The sequence below is a fragment of the Taeniopygia guttata genome, chromosome 30, assembly GCF_048771995.1.
Source record: "Taeniopygia guttata chromosome 30, bTaeGut7.mat, whole genome shotgun sequence".
NCBI lineage: Eukaryota > Metazoa > Chordata > Aves > Passeriformes > Estrildidae > Taeniopygia > Taeniopygia guttata.
Genome location: NC_133055.1, coordinates 3,545,094 through 3,557,837, shown reverse-complemented (window position 1 = coordinate 3,557,837; position 12,744 = coordinate 3,545,094). Strand labels below are relative to the sequence as shown.

The following is a 12,744-nucleotide window of genomic DNA, read 5'->3' as shown; positions in this document are numbered from 1 at the left end:
ATCCTTGAGGCCAGGATTGCAGGGAGCCAAAGGCTCACAGCAGGGAACTGCAATGCTGAGCAAGGCCTGGGCTGGCTGGGGGAAGCAGAAAGGCCAAGCCCTGAGCCCAGCCTGGCACAGCAGGGCCTGTCCCTCACGGGTGGCTCGGGGCTGTTTGTGGGGCAGGGGGATGTGAGGGGCAGCAAGGACAAATGTCACAAACCTGTGTGACCCTGCAGATCCTCATAGAACCAAGGGGCCAGGGTGACACTGTGCTGCCTCATGGAATCAAGGAGACCATTGTGAACTCAGACACCCCAAGGAACCAAGGGTCCATGGTGACCTTGTGCAGCCGCAGTGTCACAGAGGAGCCGCTGTGACACAGCGAGGGCACACGGAGCCCAGGGGCCATTGTGACACATCAGGGCTTTGTGGAACCACGAAGCCATTGTGACATTGCAAGGCCTCATGGAAGCACGGGGCCATTGTGACACTGCAGAAGCAAGGGGAACATTGTGACACTCCAGGGCCTGATGGAGCCAAGGAGACCATTGTGACACTGTGGGGTCCATGGAACCAAGGGAACATGGAACAGGTCTGGCTGGCTGAGCCTCCCAGGGACCACCTGACAGGTCTGGCTGACCTTGGCATGTCGAGGGCTGCTTCTCATCTGCCCCTGAAGCCCTGGGGCTCTGGGCTTTTCTTCCTATGGAAGAGAACTGTCCTTCTCCTCCAGGGCCATGGCAAAAGTGGGATTCCTCCTCCAAATTTCCTTATATTCCAAAAGACTGTTCCCAGATGAAATCTGCCAGGAGAGACAGCTCTGGCTGCCTTTGCCAACCAGGGGCCACCTCTCATCTGCTTTTCAAACACTGGGACCATGTGCTTTTTTTCTTATGTGAAAAACCACCTATGCAGCTATGCACCCATGGCCACAATGCAGCATCTGCCTCCAGAATTCCCTATATCCAAGGATAGCTCCCAGACAGAACCCACCAGGACTGACAAGTCTGGCTGACCTTGGCTTCCTGAGAGCTGGCACTCATGTGCCTCTGAAACATGGGGCTCTGAGCTTTCCTTCCTAAGCAAAAGAACTCATCTTCCTGTCCGGGTGCTCATGGCCAAAAGTGAGATTCCACCTCCAAAATGCCCTTTGTCCAAGGACAGCCCCCAGACAAAAGGTGCCAGGGTCTCACTGGCTTGGCCTAAGGGTGGCCACCTCTCATCTTCTTCCAGAACACCTGGACTTTGCACTTCTTATTCTTACAGGAAAAAACCATCCATCCTGACTAGGTACCCATGGCCAAAACTGGGTTTCCACCTCCAAAACACTGTACAGCCAAGGATTGCTCTGAAGTGAAATCAGTCATGACAGACAGGTCTGGCTGCCCTTGACCTCCTGGGGGCTGCCTCTCACCTGCCTTGAAACACTGGGGCTTGATGCTTTCCTTCCTATGGAAAAGAACTGTCTTTCTTCTCAAGGGGTCCATGGTCAAAATTGAGATTACTCCTCCCAAATTCCATATGTCCAAGGATTCCTCCATGACAAAAACTGCCAGGACAAACAGCTCTGGTTGGCTGAGCCTCCCAGGAGCCACCTCTCTCCTCTTCTGCTTTTGAAACACTTGGGCTCAGTGCTTTCCTTTTATGGAAAAGAACTGTCTTTCTTATCTATAGATAAATGGCCGAAATTGGTGTTCCACCTTCAAAATTCCTTATATACAAGGGTTCCTTTCAGACAGAAGTTACCAGGACACAGAGGTCTGGCTTAGGCCTCTGGTGGCTGCCTTTCATCTGCCCCTCAAGCACCGGTGTTCCGTGCATTGTATGGAAAAGAATTGGGCTTCTCCTCCGGGTGTCCACATTTGAAATTGGGATTCCACCTCTAGAATCCTGTATATCCAAGGGTTACTCCCAGCCAAAATCTGCCAGCACCATCAAGTCTGGCTGGCCTTGGCCTCTGGTGGCTGCCCCTGCCACGCTGGGGCTCGGTTCTTTCCTTCCCATGGAGATCACTGTGGCACTGTGGGCACCTCATGGAACCAAGGGGATCATTGTGGCACCACTGGAGCCCATGGAACCAAGGGGCCATGGTGACACCGTGGGGCTTCATGGACCCAGAGACCATTATGACTCTGTGGGGCCTGATGGAACCATGGAGACCATTCCGACCCTTCAAGGCCTGGTGTCACCAAGGGGGCATTGTGACACCTCAGGGCCTCCTGGAAGCTGGGGACCATTGGGACACTGTGGGGCCCCATGGAACCGAGGGAACATGGAACAGGTCTGGCTGGCTTGGCCTGCCAGGGCCACCTGGCAGGTCTGGCTGATATTAGAATGCCAAGGGCTGCTTCTCATCAGCTCCTGAAGCACAGGGGATCCGTGCTTTCCTTTCTATGGAAAAGAACTTTTCCTCTTTTCAGATGCTCATTGCCAAAACTGGAATTCTCCCTAAAAAATTCCTATATGCAAAGGTATCTCTAAGAAGAAAATCTGGCTGCTCTGGTTGGCCTCTGGTGGTCACGTCTCATCCCTCCAGGAAACATTGGCACTCTCTTCCTTCATTCCTGTGGAAAAGAACTGGCTTTCATGTCCAGGGCCCATGGCCAAAATTAGAGTTTGGCCTCTAAATTTCCATATATCCAAGGATTGCTCCCAGACAAAAGTAGCCGGGACAGACAGGTTAGGCTGGTCCTGTCCTCTGGTGATTTTCTTAGACTCTGAGCTGAATGTTTTCGGTTGAAAACACCTTGGAGAGGGCCCAGAGATCTCCCAAGGCGGGATTTTGAGGTCTCGGGCACATGACCACTACATATGGACAAAGGAGCTCTGTGCTCTGTGCTGCTGTGGTGGTTTTACATCACAGAACTGATGTCCTGAGAGAAGCTGCTAGCAGTTTCCTGCGTGTCTGACAAAAAACCAATCAGTAATTAGCTTTGAGAGCTGACAGTCTGTTAAACCACTAAGGAAACTGCAGACGCCTCTGTGCAGACCCAAGTTGAAGATGAGAAAGCCTGGCTGGGTCTCTCTCCCCTCTGGCCCCAAAGAGGTGCCAAGGCCAGCCCAGCCCCGTCTCAGCCTTCTGGCCTGGCTGCTGAGATCCTGGCCCTGCCCCAGCGCGGCCCAGCCTGACACAGCCCCAGCGCAGCCGCTGCAGAAACCTCCATGGGAAAACAGCTCCGGCCGCAAGGACCGAGCCCGGCCGGGCTCACGGAACCATCTGCAGCCCCGGGCAGATATTGACTCTGCCAGTGCTGCCATCCTCCCTCCAGTGAGAGAAAAGGACACAGGGCAGGCACACAGAGCAGTTACATGAAGACATCAAGGTCAGTGAAGAGGAAGCTGAGTCCCAGATGGGAGGGATGAGGAGATCCCCCTTGATCTTGGGGCTGACATCCTCTGCTAAGCTATGGAGAAGGATGTCATTGATGCATGAGACTCTCTTTTTTCCTATAACGCATTGAAAAATATGCGGAGATTATTTGTTTCAGTAAAGGCCTCCACACTCAAGTAAGTAAACTTTGAAGTAGTCGTGATCCCAGAGAAGTTTGAAAAGAAAGAATAATGAGACCCTGTTCCCTTAGTGAGAGAACACATCTGTTCCCAGAGAGGAAGATGATTTCAGAAACAGGTGAAGAGAACCTTTGCTTTTAAACAGCTCATCTTTAAACTAATACCCCATAAGTTAACATGGGCTATAAACACAGCTGTGGGAAAAGCTGTGAAAAAAATGGGAGATACTGTACAATTACAGATTTTTCCAGGCAGCTGCTATTCGTGGAAGTGAAAAGCCATGACATAAGTGTTTTCTTGTGGATAAGTCACCATAACTCTAATAAGAGGAACTACTCTCCCTAAGTGAACTGACAGAAAATTTTAGGTTTGGTCATTTTATATTGTCAGGTTGTATGGAGAGGGGACGTGTTCTGGAAGATGTGCTCTGTTCTATTACTCTTTCTTTTAGTTACCATTGATAAACTTTTCTTTCAAAGTTTAAACTTTTCTTTTGAAGTTCTGAGCCTACTTTGCCTTTCTCCTAATCCTATCTCAGAGCAGGAAATGAGTAAGTATATTCTAGTGAGTGCACTGGTAATTAGCCAACACTGAACCCACCACACTCATTAATGCATTGGCTGAGAAATCTCAAATTGATGAACCAAAAGCACTACTGAAACTTCTTGTTGAACTGCCCTAGTCCAGAGGGAAATCAAGGCAGAGCAATGGTTTGTCAGGACTTGCTTGATCCTAATGTGCCCCATGGTGCATTTGGAGCTGAACCCTGGAACCTCAGGGCCTGAGAGGAGATTGCACAAACCTTTCCAGGAGTCAAAGTCAAGAGGAAACACCAAAAGTGTCTTGAGGTGTTAATGGGACCCACCGAGGTCCATCCCCAACACAGGCTCCTCATAGACTCCTTGGAGGAGAGAATTGGAGGCCAGGATGGCACAAAAACCTCTCAGATACACTCAGTGTGGAAAGGAGAATCCAAAGTACCTTAAAAACTTTGAGTATCTTAAAGTGTTAATGAGCCCCACTGAGTGTCAGTACAAATCTCTCAAGGGACTCATTAAAGCAGATAATTGGGGCCATGATTGCACAAACCTCACACAGAGTCTGGTTTAAAAGGCAAACACCAAGTACCTTAAAAGAACTGAAGTACCTTGGAGCATTACTGAGCCCCACTGAGTGTTGTTCCTGACAAAGCACCTCCAGGGACTAATTACAGCAGATAATTGGAGGCCAGGATTGCACAAACCTCTCAGAGACTTCAAGGCCAAAGCTAAAGCCAAAGTCCTTTGAAAAACCTGCAGTCCCTGGGAGCATGAAGGAGCCCCCAGGGCCATTCCTGGCCAAGGCTCCCCAGGGACTCCTTCCAGCAGATCCTTGAGGCCACTGGGATGTGGGCTAGGGGGGGATGCTGAGGGCAGGACCAGGGGGTGACAGTGCCCAGCCTGGCTGGGGCTGTGGCAGGAGGCCCCAGGGCCTCAGGACAAGGTGTCTCCTCACAGCCTTTGGTGGCACAGACCCTGCTGTGCCCCAGGGCACCAAGACTTGGCTTCTCTTTGTCCCCACCTGTCATCAGTGCCTCCAGTTCTCTGCTCTGCCTGGGGCCTGGGGACACTTTCTCAGTCGTGTCCCTCAGTGGGACCCATTAAAAGTCCAAGAAACTTTGGAGTTGGATTCTGACTTGGAGTTCTGGAGAGGTTTCTGCAGCTCCCTCTCAGGGCCTGATGTTCAGGGCCTGAGCACAAAGCCCCAGAGAGTCATTAAAGTCCTTGTGCTGTGTCTGTGCTGCTGAGCTGGGCCGGGCTCCTGGCACAGAGGGTGATCCTGGTAATCAAGCAGAGCTTCAAAAGCACATTTCTCTTGCTGAGCAGCTCTTCTCCCAGCCCAGCAGGGCTGGGGCACTGCCTGCAGCCAGCCCGGGCACAGCACAGAGGCACAGAGAGCTTCAATCAGTCAGGGCTGGGAAGGGGCTGAGAAGTGCCTGGGGCAGAATCACTGCCAGCCCTTGGCACAGGAACCTCTGGCTGCAGGACAATGCAGCTGCAGCTCCTGGAGAGATCTCCTAAAGCTGGAACATCCCAATGCCCACAGACCCTGTGAGTGCATTCTCTGCTCATCTCCTGTGCAGAGCAGCCAGGGGTGCCCAGGGCTGTCCTGCAGAGCAGGGTCCTGCAGCCCAGGGCGCTGTGCTGGGCCAGGGACTCTGCTGCCTGCCAGGGACAGCTCTCAGCCGGCCCTGGAGCTGCTCCCAGCGCTGGCCAGGAGCTGTGGGGGGAAGGAGCCACCCTGAGCAGGGCAGGTGCTGCTGCTGAGAGGGGCTGGGTGGGGCAGGGCTGCTCCCAGCTCCAGACCAGCCTGGGCACAGCTCCGGAGGGCACTTCCCAAAGAAGGTAAGCCTGGGATTGCTGTAAAGGTCAGGAGCCTTCCTGAGGGTGTTTTCAATTTCCTGCTTGGAGCAGGGTGGAAAAATTGGGGTGATGACAATAAGATTTTTGCTATTTATACATCTTTCATGTATCGGTATCTCTGTAAATTACTATGATATAGTTATAAAACTATAATCCTTATTTAACTCTATTAAACTCTTAATTAATTTTATTAAATTACTATTAGGTACTTATATAATTGTAATCTTTTACTGACTCTAGTATGTTTCCTACCTATCTCTTAGATTTCAGAACAATAAGGTGACTGTCTAAATACATTCCTGAAATACTGCATTGTCTAATTATCAGGAAGAGGACCTACAAGGAGAACACTTTGGTTTTTGACCAGAATATGAGCAGTCGTAAATAAGAGAGGGACAAAGAAGCCCTTGGACCTACTCCAGTGTGCTGAGCAAGGGGTGTGTAATTGGGGCAACTGAATCTCCTATTGGATATTCCTGTTAAATATCGTAATTAATTAACCCTAATAATTGTTGAAATCAGGGGCTGTATGTGCCCTGTCCCCACTGGGGCACCTTGGAGCTTCCAGTAAAGGTCTTGTTTTTACTTTACTGCTCTAACACTCTTGCAAGGGTTTTTTTTCTCTTTTGATTATAGACAGGGGGATGAGAGAAGCAGAACAGGAATTGCAATCCCAGAATCACAGAACATTCTGAATTGAAAGGGACACACAGGATCATCAAAGGAATGTTTGAACATTTACAGAGACTCCAGAACTGTGACTTTGGGTGGTCAGTGTCTCTGCTGGGAGCCTCCCAAAGGGCCTTCAGCCACTCCTCAGCCCTGGACAGCAGCAGCATCACCTCTGCAGGGCCCAGCAGGGCTCTCCTGAGCTGCCCTTGCCCAGCTGCACACAGAGCCTGCCCCAGCCAGGGCCCTGCACACAGGCAGGTTTCTGTAGGGCCGGGCCGAGGGCACACAGGGTGGGATGGGCTCTGTGAGCGCTGGCAGGGACAAGGCACCTCTCAGGAAGGGATGTCCAGGCCCAGGGAGATGCTCAGGGAAGGAGAGGGGGCTGAACAGAGCAGTGCTGGGGGAACCAGCCCATCCAGCCCCTCACCTGCCCTGAGCCACAGGGAATCCTTTGCCTCTCACATCTCTCTGTGGCAAACTCCGAGTGTAGTAGGAATCCTGGGGATTTCTGATCTAAGAGAGCCAGGAATGGTGTGTGGGTAGGAAAACAATTCCTAAAATCATCTCCTGCCATCTGTTTGCCTTAGAAGTGTGAGTGGAGATGATATCAAGTGAAGTACTGCACTTTTCTGCATTAGGAGTGATTCCTGTGACAAATCCTGAATATCCAGCCTGGTCTCTCTGCCACAGGGCCACAAACCCAGGGAAGCAGGGCAGGGATGGCTCCTCGAGAGCCCCCACGCACAGGCCTGGCTGCTCCTGGCACACTCAGGCAGCACAACTGGAGCTCAGGCAGGGACCTGGGTGAAGGTTTTTCCAGAGCAGGAACATGGGTGGGTGAGTCCCAGCAGGACAGTCTGAAGGGAATGGCCCAGGTTTGGCTCCAAACAGCCTCTCCTGACTTGTCCCTGTCCTTTCTCCATGACCAGGTGCCCATGTGCAGCCACAGCAAATGTCCAACAGCAGCTCCATCAGCCACTTCCTCCTCCTGGCACTGGCAGACACGCGGCAGCTGCAGCTCCTGCACTTCTGCCTCTTCCTGGGCATCTCCCTGGCTGCCCTCCTGGGCAACGGCCTCATCATCAGCGCCGTAGCCTGCGGCCACCACCTGCACACGCCCATGTTCTTCTTCCTGCTCAACCTGGCCCTCAGCGACCTGGGCTCCATCTGCACCACTGTCCCCAAAGCCATGCACAATTCCCTCTGGGACACCAGGGACATCTCCTACACAGGATGTGCTGCTCAGGTTTTTCTGCTCATCTTCTTCATGGGAACAGAGTATTTCCTCCTGACCATCATGTGCTACGACCGCTACGTGTCCATCTGCAAACCCCTGCACTAAGGGACCCTCCTGGGCAGCAGAGCTTGTGCCCACATGGCAGCAGCTGCCTGGGCCAGTGCCTTTCTCAATGCTCTGCTGCACACAGCCAATACATTTTCCCTGCCCCTGTGCCATGGCAATGCCCTGGGCCAGTTCTTCTGTGAAATTCCCCAGATCCTCAAACTCTCCTGCTCCAAATCCTATCTCAGAGAACTTGGGTTTCTTGCGTTTTCTATATTTTTAGCATTTTGTTGTTTTGTGTTCATTGTTTTCTCCTATGTGCAGATCTTCAGGGCTGTGCTGAGGATCCCCTCTGAGCAGGGACGGCACAAAGCCTTTTCCACCTGCCTCCCTCACCTGGCCGTGGTCTCACTGTTTATCAGCACTGGTGTATTTAACCACCTAAAGCCCCCTTCAATGTCCTCCCCATCCCTGGATCTGGCCCTGTCAGTTCTGTACTCGGTGGTGCCTCCAGCCCTGAACCCCCTCATCTACAGCCTGAGGAACCAGGAGCTCAAGGCTGCAGTGTGGACACTGATGACTGGATGCTTTCAGGAACATTAAACTGCTGGCCAATTTCTACAAATCACTTGTAATAAAAGTCATCTTTGATACTTCTTGTTGGTTTAGTTTTGAAGGTTCTTTTTCTTTGTTTTACATTTTAATGTTTTCCACATTAGAAAAAAATGTCATTGTGCCATTTATCCTTTTGTTTCTCTTCACCTTCCTGTGCCCACAGACTGTGTCAATGAGGGGCTGCACTCTCGGTGGCTTTCAAGGAACTAAAGGATTTCCCAGCAGACTTTTCTCCAGAGATGCCCTTTTGTTGCCTTCTCTGGAGCTGCAGCAGCAATGTCTGTGTGCAGAGCTGGGGGCAGATCAGTGCTGGCACAGCAGCTCTGGTCCTGCTGGTCACACCATTCCTGATCCAGGCCAGGAGCCATTGGCCTTCTTGGCCACCTGGGCACACTGCTGGCTCATGTCCAGCCTGCTGTCCATCAGTCCCTGCAGGTCCCTTTCTGCCTGGCTGCTGTCCAGCCCCTCTGTCCCCAGCCTGTAGCGCTGCAGGGGTTGTTGTGGCCAAAGTGCAGGACCCGGCACTTGGACTTGTTAAACCTCACCTTGTTGGGTTTGGGCCCTGGATCCAGCCTGTCCAGTCCCTGTGCAGAGCCCTCCTACTCTCCAGCAGATCAACCTCCCAGACAACTTGGTGTCACCACGGTTCCATGAGGCCCCAGAGTGTCCCAATGGTCTCCATGATTCCATGGGGCCTCCCAGTGTCACAATGTCCCTTTGGTTCCATGGGACCCCTTGGTGTCACAAAGTCCCTTGGATCCTTGGGCCCTGCAGTGTCACAGTGTCACCGTGGTCCCCAAGGCCCTGCAGTGTCACAGTGGATCCTTGGTTCCATGAGGCCTGGCAGGGCAGCAATGCTCTCCTTGGTCCCACAGTGTCACAGTGGCCTCTTGGTCCCCAGGGACACGGTCAGTCTGTGGTGGTGGCGGCACAACTTTCCCTGGGAGTGTTTTGTGCTAACAGGCAGAGCCACGGGAGCCCAGCACACACACACACACACGGAGCAGCTCGGCAGTGAGGACATGGGAGGGCCCAGGCATGGAGCTCCAACGAGGGTTTATCAGGGTCTGACGCTCCAGGGCTCTGGGGGTTAAAGACAAAGACAAAGGAGGGTTTAGGGTGTAAATACGGGAAAAGAGGGGCTGGAGGAGGGCGTCAGGGATCTCAGGGTTTAGGGGTGGTACACAGGGAAAGGGACTAATAGGGAATGGCAGGGTGGATAGGCGGGGACATAAACCAATGGGAAAATAGGGAAGGGAGAACTTGCTAGAACATGAACATATCAGGGTAAAAGGGGTAGGAAAGGCCAACGGGCCAATGGGGACAGAACCGGGACAAATTAACACAGTGCTGCAGAGCTCCGTGGGGGAAGCTTCTGTCCTCACCCTGAGCTGTGAGGAATGCCCAGAGCCTACGGTGCATTTCTCCAGGGGATCGTTTTTGCCCTCTCCCCAGTAAGCTCACAGGCCTCCACAAACACACACTGGAGATGTCTGGGGCCATTCATCATTTCTCTGCTCTCAGCACTGAGGCAATGGACTCTGGCACTGCTCTGAGCTCAGGCCCATGGCAACCACCCCTGGCCATGGGGCTCCATGGAGCTGCTCTCAGGAAACCCCCCAAGAGTTGGGGAGTGCCCCAAAACTGCCTCAGGAATGTGAGATACCCCAGCAGCTCCTCATGAATGTAGACTATTCAAACACTCACTCACTAATGGGCTCCCCCTATCTTAATCATCCCCAAATTTTGGCTGTCTCATTCCAGACCCCACCACACCTCCCAAATGCCAACCTCTACCCATGTGACCCCTCCTGGACATCAAGACCCCTTCCCAAGCTGTACTTCCCCCATTTCACACCTCCCAATCCCCATCCCACCCATCCCAACCCACCCAATGCTCAGCTCACCCTCCTGATTTGCATCCCACTTTGCCCAATCCCCTTCCAACCCAATTTCAGCCTGAGAGGTGGTGGAATTGAGTAATTTTGTGGTAGGATTGAGGAGTTTTCAGTGGCATTGAGTGGTTTTAAGGTGACAGATCAATCCTTCTCATCATTTGGAGCACCAAGAAATAAAGACAACTAAACCAAATACCCCCCAACATCCCCCCCCCCCCCCATATACTCCCAGATATCTCCTGGAATCCAAGATTCCCCAAAAACACAAGTAAAATGTGAGGCTTTAGATGCCTTTCATGAATTTGTTGATTTTAACCCCAATTTTCTGTGTTTTGAAATGTCACGGTTTGACGCTGGCACAATGCCAGCGCCCCATGAAAATACAACTTACAAATCAAATGCTGTGAAATGTGATCAAGAACAGAGCAAAGCAGGCCAAACTTAATAACAAAGGAAAAAACTTTATTACACTACTACTACTACTACTATAAAAGGAAAAGAAAGGAAAGAAAAAAAAACCACACAAAATTCGAAATGAAAACTTTCTAAAACATTTCTCCTCCCTCCACCCAACTCCACCAAACCCCAGCGAGACCTATTTGGATCCTTAATCAAGGTTTCACTCTTTAATATAATCAATACTGAGTCTATCGGGGAAGAGAGGAGTCCCCCTTGCACCACAGACCCCCAGGAAACACAACTGCCACCTCTTGTGTTTCCAATGTCACACGTGGCACCGCCCAGACACACCGGGCCAGTGTGACATTCTCCTCTCCATGTCACAGTGCTCTCACCACCGGGCATGGACAGAGACTGCTTATAGGGCCCCTTTAAGGATGCTTTGCCAAGGACCACCAGGAACAACAGTCTAGTATCACAATTCGGGACTAGAGTCCCCCCCATTTTCCCCTGGGGCCGAGGGTCCAAAAGACAGAGATCACCTTCTCTTCTTCTCTGAAGATGGAGGGCATCCTCACACCCTCCTCAGCTCTCTCTCTGTCCACTCCAAAACTGGTAGTTGCTGAAGAAGGTCTCTTGGCTCACCAGTGCATCCCCCTAAAATGCAGTCCCTCTTGAAAGAAAGAGTGGTTCAGTCTATGGTAAACAAGCAGAGTCCAGCCAAAAGCCACTCTATCATCTCCCCCCAACCTTCTTCTCTGAACATCTGAGGTTTCAAGCTGTCTCTCTTTTCTTCAAATTCAGGAGGAGTAATATTTCATAAAGCCTTCATTTCACAGGAAAGGGTTAAAATTCCTGGACTCCCTGGACGGCTGAAATCTCAGCCCAGGACTCTTTCTCCAGTCTCCCACGCTGGGCATCTTCCCCCCCCTTCTCCTTCTCCTCCGCCGGCAAACTTCTAGGTGTCTGCTGGCTCTCTATCTCTTTTCCCCTCTGGCTTAGGGGAGGGGGAACAAAAACATCCCAGATGTTCTCCACCCTTCCATCTGCAGGAGCTGACCCAGTCGGTTCTGATCCTTTACCTCCTGGCCTACCTCTGCAGGCCACATGGCTCCCCTCCCCCACCCAGCCCGGGCTGGGCAGGGGAGGTCCGTACCATGCGGTGACCGGAACCAAAGAAGGACGAGTCCTCCTGGGAATTCCGCTTTTAACCCCTCTATGTTCTCAGAGGCGTGTCCACCTTCAATTGGTCACCCCAAGTGTCAGTATCCAAACCTGACCCCTGACTGGATGGACCTCTTCCTTCTAAAAAAAATTCTCTTCCCGTGTCAAACCATGACACTAAGGAAGGAAGATAACAGATAATAGGAGGTAAAATAAAAGGAACAGCAGCCACTTCCCTCTGTGTATCACAGGGCATGTGGGTCACCAGGGCTCTGACCAGGGTGGGTCCTCTGATGGGGATGGAGCTGGAGCAGCGCACGAAGCTCTTCCTGCAGGCGGGGTTCTCGCAGGGCTTCCCTTACTGGTGCCTCCATTGGTGCCGGGTAAAGAATGAGCGGTCTGAGAAGCTCTTCCCACACCGGGGACACTCGTAGGGCCTCTCCCCGGTGTGGATGCGCCGGTGGGTGACAAGGGTGGAGTTGTGCTTGAAGCCCATCCCGCAGTCGGGGCAGCGGAAGGGCCTCACCTGTTTGTGAATCCACTGATGTACAAGGAGATGGGAGCTGGTTTGAAACCTCTTCCCACACTCAGGACACTCGTAGGGCCTCTCCCCAGTGTGGAACCTCTGGTGGACAATCAGGTCGGACCTGTGGCTGAAGCTGTTCCCACATTCCCCACATTCGTAAGGCCGTTCCCCAGTGTGGATCCTCTGGTGGCAGATCAGGTTGAAACTCTTCCTGAGGCTCTTCCCACACTCTGAGCACTCATAGGGCCTCTCCCTGTCATGAGGCTGCTCACAGACCACCAGCTCTGATCCCTG

General features: G+C 52.2%; 1 protein-coding gene and 1 pseudogene across 1 annotated transcript in view; both read left to right on the top strand.

The window, feature by feature from the left end:
* Positions 1–12,744, top strand: part of LOC140680988 (uncharacterized) — a 50,041-nt gene that overhangs the window by 22,963 nt on the left and 14,334 nt on the right. The gene's annotated exons all lie outside the window — the stretch shown is intronic.
* LOC140680902 (olfactory receptor 14A16-like) lies at positions 7,519–8,451 on the top strand (annotated as a pseudogene).